The 19,298-nt window shown below is 45.2% G+C and overlaps 1 long non-coding RNA gene across 1 annotated transcript in view; it reads right to left on the reverse strand.

The window, feature by feature from the left end:
- The window catches only part of LOC112129730 (uncharacterized), a 41,620-nt gene extending 23,073 nt beyond the window's left edge, over positions 1-18,547 (reverse strand). Inside the window, exons 1-3 of the long non-coding RNA XR_008519569.2 lie at positions 16,154-18,547; positions 12,029-12,146; positions 10,397-10,501 (exon numbers count right to left, since the gene is read on the reverse strand). This is a non-coding gene — a long non-coding RNA (uncharacterized LOC112129730). The remainder of the gene's footprint in view (positions 1-10,396; positions 10,502-12,028; positions 12,147-16,153) is intronic.
- Between the last annotated feature and the right edge of the window lie 751 nt (positions 18,548-19,298).

Raw genomic sequence — 19,298 nt, forward strand, 5'->3', positions numbered from 1 at the left:
AAGGAAGGAAGGGGCAGGGAAGAGGAGGAGGGGAGAGGGGAGGAGATCGAATTCTTCACCTTTCCAATATGATAACATCCTTTTCAGCAGATCACTCACCTTGGGAGATGCTCCATAAGAACAGAGTTCTAAGACCAAATAAATTTGGGAAATAACCACATAGCTATATCCTCCTCTTGACAAGTCACACAGCTCATTAACCATTTAAAGACCTTGAGAAGTCCTGCAGCAAAGAACACGAGTTTCTCCAACCCATTTGACTACTTCTTCAATCAATACCTATTTAACATTCCACAGGATATACGTCAAGGAAAGCCTTCCATAAATTAACTTCAACAGCCACATGGAAAGTGCTAACTCCGACCTCAGCCCCAAGGACCAAAATCTCTTTAATACCACAGTCTATTGCGCCAAGTTTCCTATGCAGTCCCATGAGCATCGCAAGTGCCCTGGTCAAGCCCCACGCTTAAAGCACCCATCCCCAAGACAAGGGGCATGTGGAATGAAGCACACGCTCACTATTTGATCCCTGGGAAAAGGGAGGAGGAGGCATGACTCGAGCTGGCTTAACAGAGATTTACTTCACCGGCATCCTTTGGAATGGATATCCTGCATGATTGAGCCGGGCTTTGTTCAATTCTCAAAGCAATTTGCCAGGAGTGAGAAAGGAGCGCTTAGAAAAGCAAGTTGGTCAGTCCTGGATGATTAATTCTTATTCCAAAACAATTACTGTAAAGGTAAAATGGGTTATGTTGCTGTAAAAAATATGACTCTCTCCAAACAGTAACACATGGATTCCCAACTGGAGCCATCAAGGCCCGGCCAAAAGCAGACCGGGCATAGGAACTCGGGGGGAGATGCTTCTGCCTGTCAAACAGTACTGGTTTAAAACAGAATTAACACAGATAAAGGAGGGCTAGATAAGTAGGGGTTGTGTGGGGCAGTGATGGGGTGCCCTGAAGATAAGTACCTCCTTAGCAGCCTGAGCCCATCCCTACAGAGTACTCTGAGATGTAAAAAGACAAACACCCAGTTTCCTTCTTCTTCTGCCTCAATCTCCAGACCCACTGGACCTCCTAAAAGAATAGGGCTAAGTAGGATTTCTCAACCTCAGCACTGCTGACATTTTGGTTGGGTAATTGTTGTGGGGGGCAGTCCTGTGCATTTTGGGATGTTTAGCTGCAGCCCTGGCCTCCACCCCAAATACCAATAACAATCCCTCCTCCCCACCCAGTTGTGACCATCCAAACTGTCTCCAGACATTGCCAAATGTCCCCAGGAGGTAGGAAGTACAAGCAAAATAACGCCTGATCGGGAACCACAGGACAAAAGCAATATGGACATGGGAGAAGGATCCGACCAAGTCTTTGGATCCAGCCCATCACCAAGAGAAAACTGTGCTCAAGACTGGCCTCTCCAAGAGAGCAAAGAGGAATGCATCCAGAAGTTGTTGCTGTTGGCCCTTTTCTGGGCACTGATGGAACAAGAGGGGTCTGAGTGCCCAGTCACTGGCATCACAGCCACGTGCCCAGCCTGCTCCACAGAGGACAGCCAGCATAAGGGATAGAACCAAAAGACACCAAAGAGCCTTCCTCATAAGCCAAGTCATTCTAGGCAGCCACTCCCCTTACCTAGCCTTGCTTCCAATCATTCCTTTGCTGGTTAAAAGAAGACAAGTTAAAATATGAGAGTGTCTTTTAAGACTCAAGGAGGCTAAGTAGGAAGACTTTGATAACTGTTTCTCAAAACTAAAGATGTTCATTGCTCCCCAGCTGACAGCCAACAGATAATGTTGCTATATAATGGCCTGGGTTTGTTTCTCACAATTTATTAATAAGCTGCCATTAATATGAACTGCCTGTGAATGATAGAGTGGGAAGAATGCCTTGGCTTGGTGTTAGATGCTGAGGTACAGGTCCTGATGCTGACAGCTGTTCAAGATCACTTCACTTCATCATCCCCAAGCTTTCTGTCCACCATAAAATGAAGAAAACAGCAATATTCCAATACCCACCTCCCTGGGTTGTTGCAAGTTTCAAATGCAATATATGTGAAAGCGAGTTGCAAATGCAGAGCACCAGGCTGATGTCAGTTGTTTTTATTAACCCATCAGGTCAGTTTTGATTCACTTAAAAGTAGACATGAGGCAACAATTTGCAGAGGAGAGTACTGGGAAGAAATATCTGCTTTGAATATAGTGATTAAGGGAAGCTAAGATGGAAGAAAAATGTGGAACAGTGTTTTTAAGATTCTAAGAGTGATTATTAAAGCATCTCAGAACTCTTAGGTACATAGAGAAAAAATAACATTGCTCTTCAAAGTGGTCCTTTCTGTGTCTTTTTTTCCACTTTCTTAGCCCTTTATTCTCTTTTCCCCCATTCACCTCATTTCCATCTCCACCCAGGCCCCTGAAGTACACTTAATTGTCATTGCCAGCCTCATCCAGAGCCACTATGAAGCATTTAACTGCTGATGGCACCAACCAGGCACTGTACTGAGAAAATTACTATTGGTGTAGGAGAGAAGGAGGAAGAGAGGGAAAGAGAGAGGGAGGGAAAGAAGGAGGAGGTAACAGAGGGAGAAGCTGGGACCTGACCTCTCTTAAGCTTTGAATCTCAGCTCTACATCCAAACCTGGAAGTAGGAGGGGAAACTAACATTGACTGGGGACCTAGCATGTGCCTGGGACTGTGCTAGATGCTTCACATAGCTGGTCACATCTAATCCTTGCAGCATTCTTAAGTAGGGCAGCCTTCCCAAAGCATGTTCCATGTAACTGCAATGGAACTACAATTGCATTGATTCAACCAATGTTTACTGTGCTTTCTCTATGTGCCAGATACCGGTCTAGGTAACTATAAAAGCAAATATTTATATAGGGCCTATTATTTGCCAAACACTGTTTTATATATGTTCATTTAATCACAACAACTTTCTAAAGATATTATTATCATACCAATGTTACAAATGAGAAGAGTTCAGTTATTGCCCAAAGATACACAACTAGTGGGACAGGCAGGCTCTCAGATGGTCTCTGAAGACCCCACCTTTGGGTATCCACACCACTGCATAGTCTCTCTCCTTGAGTGTGGGCTGGCCTAGTGACTGCTTCTAACCAGCAGAATATAGCAAAGGAGACAGGCTGTTACTTCCATGATTAGGCTACATGAGATCATGCCTTCCATCTTGCTAGCACACTCTCTTCTTCACTGGCCTTAATGAAGCAGAATGTTATGCCGGAACTGAGTCCTGCCAACAGTCCCATGGGTTTGGAAGAAGATCCTTCCCCAGCAGAGACTTCAGATGAGAACCCAACCCTGGCCTGCACCTTGACTGAAGCCTCATGAGAGACACTGAAGCAATGACTCAGCTCAGCTCTACTGAATTCCAGACCCATGGAAACTGTAATATAATGAAAGTGCTTTTTTTTCAGTCACTATTCTTGTGGTCAATTGTCACACAGTAGTAAACAGCTGATACAACTAGTAAGGAACAAAGGTGGGGCTTGTGCTCAGGCCATCTGGCTCCCAAGCCTGTGTCCTTCACCACTACGTTATATCATGTTTCATGTCTAAGGGGATATTCTGTTTGTTTAAAAAAAAAGTGGTAACATAAGTTTGGAAATGTTGAATGTTATACGGCCTTCTTGAAGATTCACATTGCAAGAAGTCCTTTAGTGAAGAAGTGTCTTTATCTTCACCTGACCCAGCATTGCTCATACTTTTCAAATCACATATTTCTTTGTTTATGTGACACCTGTGGCATCCCACCAAACCAGAACTCCATAGAAGGGATTTTAGAAATGTTGACACAGGCATAATCTCCTTATTTTACAGATGAAAAAAACTACGACTTAGAGAGGTTCAATACTGTCAGAAGTCACATATGACAATGGTGAGCCCAAATTTGTGGTCTGACTCAAAGACCCATGCTTCTCCCACCAATCTACCCTGAAAAGGGAAGGGCAGACAAAATGATGTCGTGAGTAGGGTGGGGAGGAGTTGGGGAGTGGAGAAGAAATCGCCTGAAGCAAGCATCATTTGACTGATCAGCAGCCACTGCTTAAACCACAGCCAATCAAAAAGTCACCAGCCTCACACCCGGAAGCCCTCGGTGCCCAGGTGATATCACCTGAACACTGGGAAAGGAAGTCTCATCTGCTGGGGCTACAACTGCAAAATGACTGTGGTGAGAAAGGACAGGTGGGAAGGTGCAGTCCAGTAAGCAGGGGAGAGAGCCCCCAGGACCTGTGTCTACAGCATGTGCAACCCCAACTTTCCTTTATGCCTTGCTTTGCCTGGACAATCAGGTCCCAAGGCCCTGAAAGTGCTGCCTACAAGCAACCTAGAGGCCTGCTGTCCTCTTCGGCCAGGTGGACACCTACACTAATGCCCTGTTTGAGGGAGCTTGGCATTATCACCCCTAATTAGCTCATCCTTTGAACTGACCTCTGAAAAAATGATGAGAAGGAGAGAGGAACACTGCCAAGTGGTTATATTGTTCCATGCTAGATGCTGAACAAACACTATAGCATTGAATCCTAACAAGCTTCTGAACTGGTGACTCTCCTGCCTCTCCCATTTTATAAGTGAGAAAACCGAGGTTCAAAAAGATTAAGGCATCTGCTCAAGGTAAGTAAATGGTAAGTAAACACAGGTGGGTCTCACTCCAAAGCCCAAAATTCATTTAAATACAGTTTGAGGCAGGCAGAAGTTTCTTAGAAACCCTTTTCCCGCTCTCCACATTTCACATAAAGCTGATGAAACATAGATGCATTGGGAGCTTTCAGAGAACTAGCAATGTCAGAGCAAAGCACCCATCTCTTCATGAACACTCAGCTCTTGCTAGGTTTCAAAAAAACCTTGGTGCTAAGAACAACTCTAGAAGGAATGTTTCTGCCCCATCTGTGGACAAATGTAGAAAAACAGCCTCAGGGGTTAGCTTAGGATGTGAGTTTTTGGTTTTCTTTTAATGGCCATTTTTATAAGTGAAATGGAAGGAACTACACTTCCCGGAATAACAGAGGGGGAGTTTTGTCATCCAGGATGTCTTGGAAGCTGCATGGGCCAGACAGAGCGAGTCCATCAGAGACAGAGGCTCTGCCTTGTATGAAGCTATGGTTCTGGTGCACCACCGGCATACCAACGCGAGCAGGATCCACAACAGCCCTTTGTGTAGACAGGCTGTGAAAGCAGATGTCTTCGTTAATATTCTGCAGGGCTACTCCTGGGCTCACATCTCCTTCCGCGTGTGTGTTTGTTTGTGTTTGTGTGTGTGTTTTGTAAGATTCAATCACCCCTAGATGGGCAAATAACTATGAATCACTCCATCAATCCACAAAAGAACACTAAAAGGAAATTTACATGTAATGAATTCACTCCCAGACTCTGCACCAGGCACTGAGCACACATTTTCTTGTGTAATGCTCAACTTGCAAGGCAGACCCTCCCCCATCTGCTGTCCCCAGTTTATAGATGAAGAAAGAAAGGCTCTGAGAGGTTAAGCCACTTGTACAACACCACACAGCTAGTCCATGGTCAAGCTAGGATCTCACCCTGGTCAGCCTGGCTGCAAAATGCACATCCATCTTCTGCACCATGCTACTTCCAAAGGGAGAGACATAAAGAGAAATACGAGCAAACCCTAAGGGGTCCCAACTGCATGAATAGTGTCTGTGCTGGCTGCCTTCCACATTCAATCCTTACAGCGATCCTGCAAGATAGATCCTACCATGCTCATTTCACAGATGAGATTGCAAAGGCTCAGAAAGATTTAATAAATTGCTACAAGATCAGCCATGATCTGAACCTAGAAATACCCGACTCCAAAGCCTGGGAGCTTTCCACCACACCATCAGTACTCATTGACACAACTCTGCCCTCTTCCCCAGCCCTCCACCTACACTGCCCCACCCCTCCCCAACCCACTCCAGGACCACTGACCCAGGGAGGTAAAAGAGACAGACTGGGAGCTAGACTGGCTGTTTGGGCACCAGTATAGAGTGGGTTTGGGGGATCAGTGTTTGTCTCAGCCTGCTACGGTGAGTAAGGGTGGATTCTGGTGACAGTAGGAATCATTTTCACTTATGGAGCAGTGTGTGTGCACTTGATGAAGGAGGGGCTTGGGCGAAGGAGAAAGCGTATTTGTTGCCTCTGGCCCAGTTATTGTGTTCATGCAGCTACAGTGGTCCCATCTGTAAAGTGGGGTCAACCCAACAGTCCTGACGCACCTCACCCTGCAGGTGCACAAGTGGAAGAGAGTTGGTTTCCGGAGAGAGCAGCACGCTGAGGCAAAAGCCTTTGGCCCACAGCTAAAATCATTCAAGCACCAAGTAGCCAAAAGAAGCCACATGAGACTCTACAGGCCCATCCTATGTATTCACCTTTCCTATTCCACTCTCCCTTCCTCCTCATTCTAAAAGATTCACTCATGTTACATTATAACCTCTAGTTTGTTTATTTTTGCCTAGATAAGAACAAATTTGCTTTTTGGGAGGGTCAGATTACATTATGTAATTCCAGGTTTAGTTTGCTACAGCTACATCCATTTAGGGAAGCCTCTTAGAATAATAAAACATGGTTTGCTTGTTTGTTTGTTTGTTTGTTTTGAGACAGAGTCTCACCCTGTTGCCCAGGCTGGAGTGCAATGGCGCGATCTTGGCTCACTGCAATCTCCGCCTCGCAGGTTCAAGCGATTCTCCTGCCTCAACCTCCTGAGAAGCTGGGATTCAGCCTCCTGAGTAGCTGGGGTTACAGGCATGCACCACCACACCCAGCTAATTTTTGTATTTTTAGTAGAGATGGGGTTTCGCCCTGTTGGCCATGCTGGTCTTGAACTCCTGACCTCAAGTGATCCACCCACCTCGGCCTCCCAAAGTACTGGGATTACAGGTGTGAGCCATTGTGCCTGGCCAATAAAACATGTTTTAAGGAAATGTTTCAAAAATGAGTCTCCATGCTCTTCCAGGAAGCAAGAGGTCGCAGCCTAGTGCCCTGTCTCATCCTGTGTTCCCTTTGATCCCTGCACAGCAGGGTGCCATGCATCGTTACTCTCATCATCCATCCATTTGTGCATTCCTTCTTTCATTCACTGAAATGTACTTATTTATTTATTCATTCAATGCCTACCAAGTATCGGTTGCTTGGGAAACACGGTCATGGATGAGCAAAAATAAGCACGGTCCTTCTCATAGAATTTAGTGTCTAGTGGAGGGGAAATGAATTAATATGTCACATGCAAAAAAAAAAAAAGTATCCCTAAAAAACATGATAAGGGCCTGGAAGGAACAGTACATGATACTTTGAGAGCAAATAACAGAAAGACCTGACCTGCTTGAAGAAAATAATGCTTGTGGCTGGATGCAGTGGCTCATGCCTGTAATCCCAGCACTTTGGGAGGCCGAGGTGAGCAGATCAACTGAGGCCAGGAGTTCAAGACCAGCCTGGCCAACATGGTGAAACCTCCATCTTTACTAAAAATACAAAAATTAGCTGGTGTGGTGGTGGGCACCTGTAATCCCAGCTACTCGGGAGGCTGAAACAGGAGAATTTCTTGAACCCCGGAGGCAGATGTTGCAGTGAGCCAAGATCACGCCACTGCACTCCAGACTGGGTGACAGAGCGAGACTCTGTCTAAAAAAAAAAAAAAAAAGAAAGAAAAGAGAAGAAAACTTGAGGTGTGTTCTAAGGCACAACAGAGCTAGGCATGGTGGTGCATGCCTGTAATCCCAGCTACTCGGGAGACTGAGGCAGAAGGATGGATTGAGCCCAGTAGGTCAAAGCTGCAGTAAGCTATGATCATACCACTTCACTCCAGCCTGGGAGACAGAATGAGACCCCATCTCAAAAAAAAAAAAAAAGGAATGAGGTAGAAGGGGAGTTCCAGATATGATCAGATTTGCATTTTTATAGTGGGGAGAGTCGGGGGTAGTTTTCCTACAGGGTACAGTGTTCACTATTTGGGCAATATGTACACTAGAAGCCCAATCCCCACCAGTATGCAATTTGCACGTGTAATAAACAAGCATAGGTACCTCCCTGAATCTAAAATAAATCAATCAATAATAAAAGATCCCTGGATGCAGGTTGGCAGTGGAGACAGTGCAGGCTCCAGGGCATGTGAGGAGAACAGATGGGAGAATGTTACAGAACTCCAGGAGAAAAGTGATGCTGGCTTGGACTAGGGTGGTAGCTACAAGTTGAAGAATAATGGGCAGAGTTCAGAGCTATCACAGCAGTATCACTGACAGATTCAGTGACTGGAGGGTGAAAGGAGGAGGCATCAAGATTGACTCTTGGTTTTGAGGCTGCCTAATGGAATGGCTGCGGGTGCCATTCATTGAATTTATCACTCACGGTGTGCCCAGCACAGTGCCCAACGCCATGAGCCACACAAAGGGAGCACTGGTCTTGGACCCTTCCCCTGTGTCCATGCCTTACAAAGGCCCAGGTTTCATAATCTCTCATACAAACCCATCCAAGCCATTAAATGGTTCCATGTGAAGGCTGTCATGGTTTCCCTGGCGGTGCTCTAAACCCTGGTCACAGTGAATTCTGCATCCTCTCCACCCCAGAAGATGCCAGGCCCCATTCCAAACTCAGTGGCCAAAAAAAAAAACAAAAAACAAAAACAGGCATGGCTCCTGCAGTGGTGTAGAAATGACCTTGAACTTTCCCTCCCAAAAACCCAGGTGTCCACCCTGACCCACAGTCCCTCTTGCAGCCGTTGTCACAGACTCTTTGGCTGGGCTGTGACCTGGCTCTTGGTGTCCATTCTGTCCTAATTTTCAGCAGCTTCACATACATTTCCCACAGCCCCCATCTCAGTCGCACACCTGGTGCCTGCATCTGATGACTGAATTTGGCCCTCCTGCTTTAAATCCTGCATGCTCTAAGGTCAAAACCCTGTCCCCCATCTAGCTCCTTCCACCACCCTGAAGGGCAGGCTTTTAGGACTAAAACACTAGGAAGACATCAATTAAAAGCCCTGGGACAGAGGGCACCAGTGCATCGGTTTAGGGTTTTCTTTCGTTTTGAGGGAAAACAGTTAATGCATAAGAACGTGATAATTACCTAGATGGTTGAAGATTACCAGAAAGCAGGAATAAAAGGGGTTAGAATTTTTCTCTGAAATCACCATCACAAAGAGAGGTAGATTTCCTCCTGAAGGAAAGCTCACCGGGTTGTAGAAAAAAGACCAAGCTTGTGTCACCACTTAACTGTTTAAGTAAGTGATGTCAGACAGATCAGATCTGAGTTTGGCCTCTCTCCCCTCTAAAGCAGAAAATAACATCCACCCAACAGGGTCATGATGAGATCTAAATGGGGTCGTGGGAACCACAAGGTGCTGTACACAAGTAATTCTTGTCACTGCCAGCAGGTCTGCAAGGCTTATTCTAAAGCCTGAATCTTCACATTCACTTTCTCTAGACCTGTTTCCTCTGCCCTCTGTTCAAAGAGGTCTTTTGGTCTGCAGAAGGCTTCCCTAGGGGCCTGATGGGTACTGTCCCTCTTCTTTCTCATCCAGAGACGAAGGGAGTGATGCATTCAGGCCCCAGAATTTCAGCCCAGTGCCCCCAACCCTATTCATTATCCCATCAATAAATATTTAGTGTGGAACTTTGTATTGGGCACTGTTTGGGGTGCTGAAGATATAGAAGTAAAAAAAATAACACAGCGGCCAGGCAAGGTGGCTCACACCTGTGATCCCAACACTTTGGGAGGCCGAGGTGGGTGGATCACCTGAGGTCAGGAGTTTGAGACCAGCCTGGCCAACATAGTGAAACCCTGTCTCTACTAAAAATACAAAAAAAAAAATAGCTGGGCATGGTGGTGGGTGCCTGTAATCCCAGCTACTCAGGAGGCTGAGGCAGGAGAATCGCTTGAACCCGGGAGGCGGAGGTTGCAGTGAGCCAAGATCGCGCCATTGCACTCCAACCTGGGCAACAAGAGCAAGACTCCGTCTCAAAACAAAATAATAAATAAATAAATAACACAGCACTTCTCAAAAAGCCCATGTCATGGGAAAATAGCTAGGTAAACAGGCAAGTGTTCTATGAAAAGGTATGTACCTTTAGATAAGGCAGGTGCTTGCATAAGATAAAAAGGCAACAGTGAGGAGGAAGATTTAGCCAGAAGGAGCCCACCCAGGAGGCTCACAGAAGAGGTGAAGCTTGAGGAAGGCATAGGACAAATGCGGTCAACCTGAGATCTTCTGGGGTCATGAGCAGGACAGAGATGTGGAGGACAGGAGGCCTTTCTTGAATCAAAGAAAGCCATATTGGAAAATAGAAAGAATTTTCCCCTTCTGCCCTTCTTGGAGTGTTTTCCTGCCAGGTCACAGAATTTTCCATCACAGTGGAATCAAACATTCTTGGATTGGATAGTGAGACAACTCACTCATGCATGTTCTTTTAAAAGCAGGTGACAATAGAACCGGTGACCTGGTTAACATCCTACATGGGTTGTCTTCTTTTCTTCTTTCTTCCTTTGCTTCCCTTTTACCTGAAAGGGACAAACATGATGTATACCACCACTATTGATAAATTAGGCAGCCACAAACCCTGAGCTGAGCAACTTTGGGGAAAGTATAATTTTTTTTTTTTTTTTTTGCAGTAATCACATGCACACGATAATCCAGGGACAAAGAAATTAGCAAACTCTTCCAGTTACATTCAAAACTCCAACCCTGGCATTTACTTGAAAATATTAAGTACCTTCAAGGCAAATCATTGAAGTGGCTGAGAAGTCTCTACTGCAATATTTAATGATGCTTATAAATCCTAAAACCCTCATGGGACCATTCCTGGCTGGTGATGGAACAGTGTTTGATGTTTCTGAAATTTTGAGTGTTTAATTATGTCTAACAAAGTTGGTTATCAATAAAGTGTGCATCCATGTCTGAACTCAATCCATCTTTTCCTGTCATTTAGGATGATGGGAATCAGTTTGAATGGGGTTAGTGAGCTTTTTCTGTAAAAGTCCGGTTACTACATATTTTTAAGCATTGCTGTCCACAATGTCTCTGTGAAAACTATTCAACTCTGTCATGGTAGGGCAAAAGCAGCCAGAGATAATCCATAAGTAAATGAGCAGATCTGTGTTCCAATAAAACTTATTTATGGACACCAAAATTTGAATATCAGTTTTCATGTGTCATGAAATATTATTATTCTTTTGACTTTTTTAACCATTAAAAAATGTTAAAAGGTCAGGTGTGGTGGCTCATGCCTGTGCCCTCATTTAATCTTCACCAAGGGCCTCTGATTATTCATTTTATTTATTTTTATTTTTATTTTTTTGAGAGAGGGTCTGGCTTTGCTGCCCAGGCTAGAGTGCAGTGGTACAATCTCGGCTCACTGCAGCCAAGAAGGCCAAGGCTGGAGGACCACTTGAGCCTAGGAGTTCAAGACCAGGCTGGACAATAGTTTTTCTATTGATTTAATTTATGCTGTCAGAATTTATTATAACACTGTATATCAACTGTAGAAGTAAACATTTAAAAAAGTTTAATGCAGTAGGATTGCATTGAATGATTGTTATAGATCAGAATAAACGAAATATCTAAACTATGATTTAGTAGGTTAAATGTTGCTTTTATATTTATTCAATATTTATTCAAGACATATATTGACCACCTATTACGTGGTAGGCCCCTTACTCCGTACCGAGTATTCAACTTATATTTAATACCAAAGAAAGGAAATAATATTGAGAACATAGGCAAAATTATATCTTTCAAATTAAAGAAGTGCTGTTATCCACGGAATAGTTTCTCCATTTGTTTCAGGGATTCAGCTTATAAACAAAAGCCAAAGTAAGGAAATAATATCTAGAATGTGGAATAAATTACAAATTTAAAATAAAGAAATGTAGGCTGGGTGTGGTGGGTCACACCTGTAATCCCAGCACTTTGGGAGGCTGAGGCAGACAGATAACTTGAACCCAGGAGTTCAAGACCAGCCTGGGCAACATGGTGAGACCGTGTCTCTCCAAAAAATACAAAAATCAGCTGGGCATGGTGGTGCTCACCTGTTGTCCCAACTACTTGGGATATTGAGGCAGGAGGATTGCTTGAGCCTGGGAAGCCAAGGTTGCAGTGAGCTGAGATTGTGCCACTGCACTTCAGCCTGGGCGACACAGTAAAACTCTGTCTTTAAGAAAAAAAAAAAAAAAAGTTATTACTCAATGGATAGTTTGCTATTCAATATAAAAATAACCTTGTCTCTACCAAAAAAAAAAAAAAAAAAAAAAAAATTTAGCTGGGCATGGTGGTGTGTACTTGTAGTCCCAGCTACTTCGGGGCCTGAGGTTGGAGGATCACTTGAGTCCAGGAAGCGAAGGCTGCAGTGAGAAGAGGTTGCGCCACTGCACTCCAGCCTGAGTGACAGAGCAAGACCGTCTCAAAAAGAGGAAAAAAAATGTAAAAACCATTCCTAGATCACAGGACACACAGAAACAGGCAGTGTGGTGGATTTAGCCTGCAGTCTGTAGTATGCTGACCCCTGATTTTGAATGTTTGGGCTGCACTGGAAGAGTATGAAGAACATAAACTTAGACTTCCACAATCCTTAGACCTGGGCAGCCAAGCAAGATCCTTAAGCTCCCTAGGTCTCCATTTCTTCTCTCTAAAATGAATAATCAGGCCAGACGTGGTAGCTCATGCCTGTAATCCCAGCACTTTGGAAGGCTGAGGCAGGTGGATCTCTCGAGCTCAGGAGTTGGAGACTAGCCTGGGCAACACAGCAAAACCCCATCTCTACTAAAAATACAAAAAATTCGCCAAGCGTGGTGGCATGTGCCTATGGTCCTAGCTACTCTGGAGGCTGAGGTGGGAGGATCACCTGAGCCCAGGAGGCAGAGGCTGCAGTGAGCCAAGATTGTGCCACTGCACTCCAGCCTAGATGACACAACCAGACCCTGTCTCAAAAAAATTAAAATTAAAATAATAAAATGGGCTGTGTGCAGTGGCTCATGCCTGTAATCCCAGCACTTTGGGAGGCCAAGACGGGCAGATCACCTGAGGTCAGGAGTTTAAGACCAGCTTGGCCAACATGGTGAAACCCCGTCTCTGCTAAAAAAAAAAAAAAAAAAATTATATATATATACATATATATACATATATATATATATATATATATATATATATATATATATATATATTAGCCGGCATGGTGGCACATGCCTGTAGTTCCAGCTACTCGGGAGGCTGAGGAAGGAAAATCACTTGAATCTGAGAGGCAGAGGTTGCAGTGAGCCAAGATCACACCACTGCACTCCAGCCTAGGTGACAGCAAGACCCTGTCTCAAATAAATAAATAAATAAATAAAATGAATAAGTGGAGGCCCTTGATGAAGATTAAATGAGGTGATATATGTATAGCAGAGAGATGTTCCGGAAGAATCCAGAAAGTTTGAGCTCAGGAGGGATCTGAGTGCTCTGTAAATGCCAGCTCTCTCTTTCCCCTACTTTCTAAGTGTCTTACTACCAGTGTTTTTTGTTTATTTCTCTATCTTTGTATCTAATCTTCCCTTGTAGCAACTAATTAAGTAATGAAGCATGAGAACAGGTTTGCTCCTAACAGGAGGAAAACCAGCCCTGTCCCTTGCTGACTTGAGCCCTCCCAGGCTGACACTTTTCGTCTTGGTGTGGGTGGCCCAAGCCCGGTCCTGGAGGGCTGGGTTTTAACTACTATTAAATATCAGGGAGAAACTAATGAAGCCGCAATTGATTCATCAAGCTGGATCCCATCTCCCTGTGAAAGTGCCCCACTAGAGTTTCAGGGTCTCTTTGAGGGGATTTACAGCAGCTGCAAATATCAGTGGCAATTATATGTGTCTCATCTTTCTTATCAAGTGGCCACCTTCTCCTCCCCCTCCCTCAAGTGCCCCAAGGTTTACCAATCACAAGCACCACAGGTCACAGCATCCTCCACCAGACTCAGTGTGTCCCATGGGCTGGGTAGCGGAGGGGGAGCATCTCTCCCCAGCAAGAAAGGAAAATCCTAGAAGAACTAAGGAAGCCAGAGCTTCCTGAGAGCTGGAGAGTGGAATCCAAGTGGGATCTTCAAGATCACCTGAAGCTGATTCTTTCTAACTGTGAAACTATCCAGAAGTTATTTTAAAGAGGTATGCTCTGACCTACTGCTTCTGGAAGAACAGGATCAGAAATCTTCTCATTTCAAATGCTCCGTATCTGTATTAGTCAAGGTTCCCAAGGCAGACAGAACCAGTAGGATATATGAAAAGAAATGTATTAGGGGGCATTGGCCCATGTGATTACAGAGGCGGAGAAGTCCCATGATAGGCCATCCACAAGCTGGAGAATCAGAGAAGCCCATAGCATGCCTCAGTCCAAGTCTGGAAGCCTCAGAATCAGGGAGGCCAACAGCACAGACCTTCCTTGGAGGCTGAAGGCCTGAGGGCCCCGGGAGGCCATTGGTACAAGTCCTAGAATCCAAAAGCCAAAGACCCTGTAGTCTGATGTCCAAGGAGAAAAGGCATCCTGCTCCAGAAAGCAGGGAGAGAGAATCCTCCTTCTTCTGCCTGTTTGTCCCAGCCTGGCCTTGAGCTGATTGGATGGTGCACACTCACACTGAGAACGGGTCTGCCTCTCAGCCCGCTGGCTCACATGTGAGTCTCCTCTGGAAACACTCTCACAGACACACCCAGGAATAATGGACTCCACCAGCCACTGAGGCATTCCTCAACCCAGTCAAGCTGATACCCTAAAATTAACCATCACAGTCTCAGATCTTAAGAATGCCCAAGGACATCTATTCCGGCTGGCCAGTATGCTAAAGTTGATTGGTGCCATTGGGAAGAGCTGATGAGATGCACTAGAGATGACGCAGCTTTAGAGTTAGGAATCAGTGTCCAGATTTCTGCCTCTTCCTGCCTTTTGATGCTGAACTTGCCTCTCTGATCCTCGGTATCTAAACCTCTAATGCCATGGGAAGAGGGAGATCATAGCTCCTAATGTTAACCAAGGAGACAGCATCTGTTGAGCTTTTGGGTTTTCCTATGAGCACTTCTTCCAGGAAGGCCCATCAAACCTTCCTCTACAAAGGTTTATTCCTCCAGTGAGCTCTGCAAGGGCAGAGAGTGCCTCGTGCCCCTCACTATCCCTAGCAGCCAGCTGGGTGCAGGACCCAGCAAGTGCTCAGTAAGCATCTGCAAAGCAATGACAGCGTGCCTGGAATCTACTGAGAGAAAAAATCAAATGGCCATTATTCACAGTTGGCCAGGTCTGCCATAACAAAGTACCACAGGCTGGGTGGCTTAAACAACAGAATTTATTTTCTCACAGATTGGGAGGCTAGAACTCTGAGAGTTGGTTTCTTTGGTGGCCTCTCTCTTCGGCTTGCTGTGTGTCCACATGATCATCTCTCCGCCTGTGTGTTTTCTGTGTCCTAATTGCCTCTTGTAAACACACCAGTCATATTGGTTAGGACCCACCATATGACCTCATTTTATCTTAATGACATTTTTAGTGGCCCTATCTCCAAATACATTCACATTCCAAGGTACCAGGGATTAGGACATCAGTATGAATTTTAGGGGGACACAGTCACTGCCTACATCCCCATCCTTCTGCTTTGCCCTTGTAGCTTCGCTTCCTGGGTTCTCCATGCAAGGCTGAGGGTGGAGACGCCACACCTGGATACAGCCACCTCAGAACCCACCATTCAGAAAGGCCTCTGCAAGTGACTTGGGTCCCTGACAATTACTCCCTTGTGCCTCTGACCATGTGTCCTTGCTCCTAGAAGCAAGCATGGGGTAGCTGATAGGACCTCTTGTAGATTCCGCTATGTCCTCTTCTCCATGGGCAAACTCTTTACCTTCTTGCAGGCCTGTGTTCTTACCCTTCACCCCCTCAGCCCCACCTTGGTCCACCACTGCAGGGTCAGACCCTTCTGGACCCAACACCAGCCTGAAGTCCACAGACCCCAGCAGAGACACACCCCTTTGGTGTCAGGCTTCCACCACCCCGACTACTGGTTTGTGCCTGGCCCCTGAGATTCATCTGCTCTCTTTATCTCCTGTCCATTCATCTGCACTCCTCTGCACTGGGATAAATTTTGAAGAGCTAACTAGTATGTTTTCCCCACCATCCATTTTTTCCTAGCCAGCCCTCCCTACCACAGCTTCTCTTACGTCCGTCCCCCGTGCCCGCCGCGTCTTCATCTGTCCCAGCAGAAGGGGAGGAGGAAAATCTGCTTTCTCCTGATCACACCTTCTTCCCAAATCTTTCTACTTTATAACTGCTCCTGTGGCTCTGGAGCTTAATGGGTAATAATTTACCACCTCTTTTCTCTGTTCTGCCCAATGCTGATTTCCTCGCTGGTCTCCTCCCTCTTGGGGAGAATCAAAGGGCCTGGATAAACAGGGCGTGTGCAGAAACCGCATTGATGAGTTTCTTACCCACCACCCTCCCTGCCACACACACATCTGAGGGCCTTGGTTTCTGATCCCACCTCGCTCCCTTGGCCCCTGTCATGGGCTAAATGTTTGTGTTTCCCAAAAATTCATATATTGAAATCCTAACCCCCAAGGAGATAATGGAGGTGGGGCCTTTGGGAGTAATTAGGTCATAAGGGTGGAGCTGTCATGAATGGGATTAGTGCCTCATAAAAGAGACCCCAGAGAGCTCTCTAGCTCTTTCTGCCGTGTGAGGATAAGAAGTCAGCAGTCTGCAACCCAGAAGAGGGCCCTAACCAGAAAGCTATTGTGGCCCTGATCTGACGTCCAGCCTCCAGAACTATAAGAAGTCAATGTCTGTTGTTTACAAGCCACTGTCTTGACTTTTGTTACAGGAGCCCAAATTAACTAAGACAGCCCTATCTGAGGCTGGGCACAGTGGCTCATGCCTGTAATCCCAGCACTTTGGGAGGCTGAGGCAGACGGATCACAAGGTCAGGAGTTTGAGACCAGCCTGGCCAACATGGTGAAACCCCATCTCTACTAAAAATACAAAAACTAGCCAGGCAAGGTGGTGCATGCCTGTAATCCCAGCTACTCAGGAGGCTGAGTCAGGATAATTGCTTGAACCTGGGAAGCAGAGGCTACAGTGAGCCAAGACTGAGACACTGCACTCCAGCCTGGGCAACAGAGCAAGACTCCATCTCAAAAAAAAAAAAAAAAAAAAAAAAGACAACCCCATCTGGAGAAAACTAAAAAGGCTCAGTCTTTCCCCTGGGCCCAGAATGCCCTTCTTCCCCCTGCCCTAGGAAAGCCCAGTCACCTCTGAGGAGGCAGCAACATCCTGGCTCCTCCCACTTGCTTTCAGTGCATCCCCACATCCATTCTCTCATGGAACCCTGTGCACATCTCTATCTGAGCACCCGTAAGACTGTGTTCCGCTAGCTCATGTGTTCATCATCTCCGTGTTGACTGTAAACTTCACTTTGTACCCTGTCCCCCAGAATCCAGCACCTAATCTGGCACACTGAATGAATGAATGAGTGAATCAAAGAATGAGTGGGCAAGTAAGTGAATAAATTAACAAGCTTCCCTGGAGTGATGACATAGAATTGTTTCTTAATTATTTTGTAGGTTTCTCCTCTTTCCACCTTCTATATCACAACAGGATGATTCTAAAGGGCCATCCCAGCTTCAAAGTTCCCTGGGGGCTGGCTGAGGCTTTCACTGGGACTTCATCAGTGCTCAGGTTCTTCATCTGCCCCATCCTGCTTCCAACTCATTCTTTCCACAGGTATTGATCCCAAGCACATTCCTCGTAAATCTCCTGCATACAAATCTCCATCTCAGAGCTAGCTTCTGGGAACCCTCATGCTACAAGTCATTAGGAACATGGATTTTGGACACTTCTAACAAGCCTGAGTTTTAGTCCTGGCTCTTGTACTTACTTGTACTGTGACTAGAGAAAAATTACCTAACTTCTCAGGGGCTTCATCTGCAATAGAAATGAATTCATTGAGTCGTGGGAGTTCAATGAAATGTTGTTTGAAGCACATTTAGCACAGCACCTGGTACACTGATAAGTGCTCACTAAAGGATTATTTGTATCATCATCAATATTGCATGGCCCTAGGCACATGGCAAGGCTATGGAACACACAGAAGCCAACTAGATTGGCTACAAGGCCAGCCTCAAAAGAGTTAGGTCCACTCTGGCTTTCAAGAGGTGGTGGTTGGGCCTGTAGTCATATGGTAGTGGTACCTGGAGTGTGCATGCATCATGGGCTGTATGATGGGTTCTTTGGGAGTTGGTGGGATTTCAGAATGAAGTCTATAGTCTAGGTACTCCACCAGTCCTCAAGCAAGTTCCATGCATCATGGGGAACTAGAATTTAATCAGCTGTTAGAGAAAGCAATAATGTATTTTTCCAGTGGTGCAAGTGGTATTGTCCTAGGGGGATGCAAGTCTGAAATCTGTATCAGACTATGGAGGGAGGTACTGCTTTTCTGACTGGGATGCTAGAGACAGACCTGAATACATGCACAGATATTTGTGCTTTGAGTAAATTTGGCTTTGTTTAATCTCTTCTCTTAGTCTTAGAAGCCACGGCTGCAAAAGCACTTTTGTCTCTTAAAACATCAGGAAACACAAAAAGGACGGTCCCTTGTTAAAGGTCTTGGATGTTCTGTTCTCACTTAGTCTTATTAATGAATACTAGGCAAGAGAGTTTCAAAAATGAATAGGACCAGATCCCTACCCTTGAGACACTGATATTCTTATAGGAAGAAACAGATGTATATAAAAAAATACAAATTGTAAACCTTATCATGTAAGTAGTCATTTGTCCACTAACTGGCTGTTTAGTGCTAGGCGCTGTGTTCAATGTGGCAGGCACAAAGATGAACTAGATGTTGCTCCAGACCACAAGAGATAAAGTTTAGTGGGTACAAGGTGCAGTGGGAGCAGTAAGGAAGCAAAGAAGGAAAGCCTGGAAACAAGAAACGAATTCTGAGCCAGAGCCTAGCTCCAGTCATGAAAACTAACACAGTCCTGATGTTCCAAAGACTCTCAGACACCCTAAGTCTTTGTTTTGTCACTACCTAGAAATATTGAGGTAATAAGGCAAAGCCAACACACAATCAAATGCAGTAAACCTATTTCATTGCATTCATTTCAGTGTCTAGCAAAATGTAAATCAGATTTCTGCTTAATGCAACTTCCCAGCACCTACTCCACTAAAGAGAACCCAACTAAATAAGTGTAGTCTCTTTCTGGTTAGTATGTCCACAAAGACATACGTTAAATATATTTTTATACATACCAGAGACAATTAGAAATATCCTTGCCCAGTCCTCCAGCAAATAACCTGTGATATAAATTT

This window comes from Pongo abelii, chromosome 19 (assembly GCF_028885655.2).
Source record: "Pongo abelii isolate AG06213 chromosome 19, NHGRI_mPonAbe1-v2.0_pri, whole genome shotgun sequence".
Classification (NCBI taxonomy): domain Eukaryota; kingdom Metazoa; phylum Chordata; class Mammalia; order Primates; family Hominidae; genus Pongo; species Pongo abelii.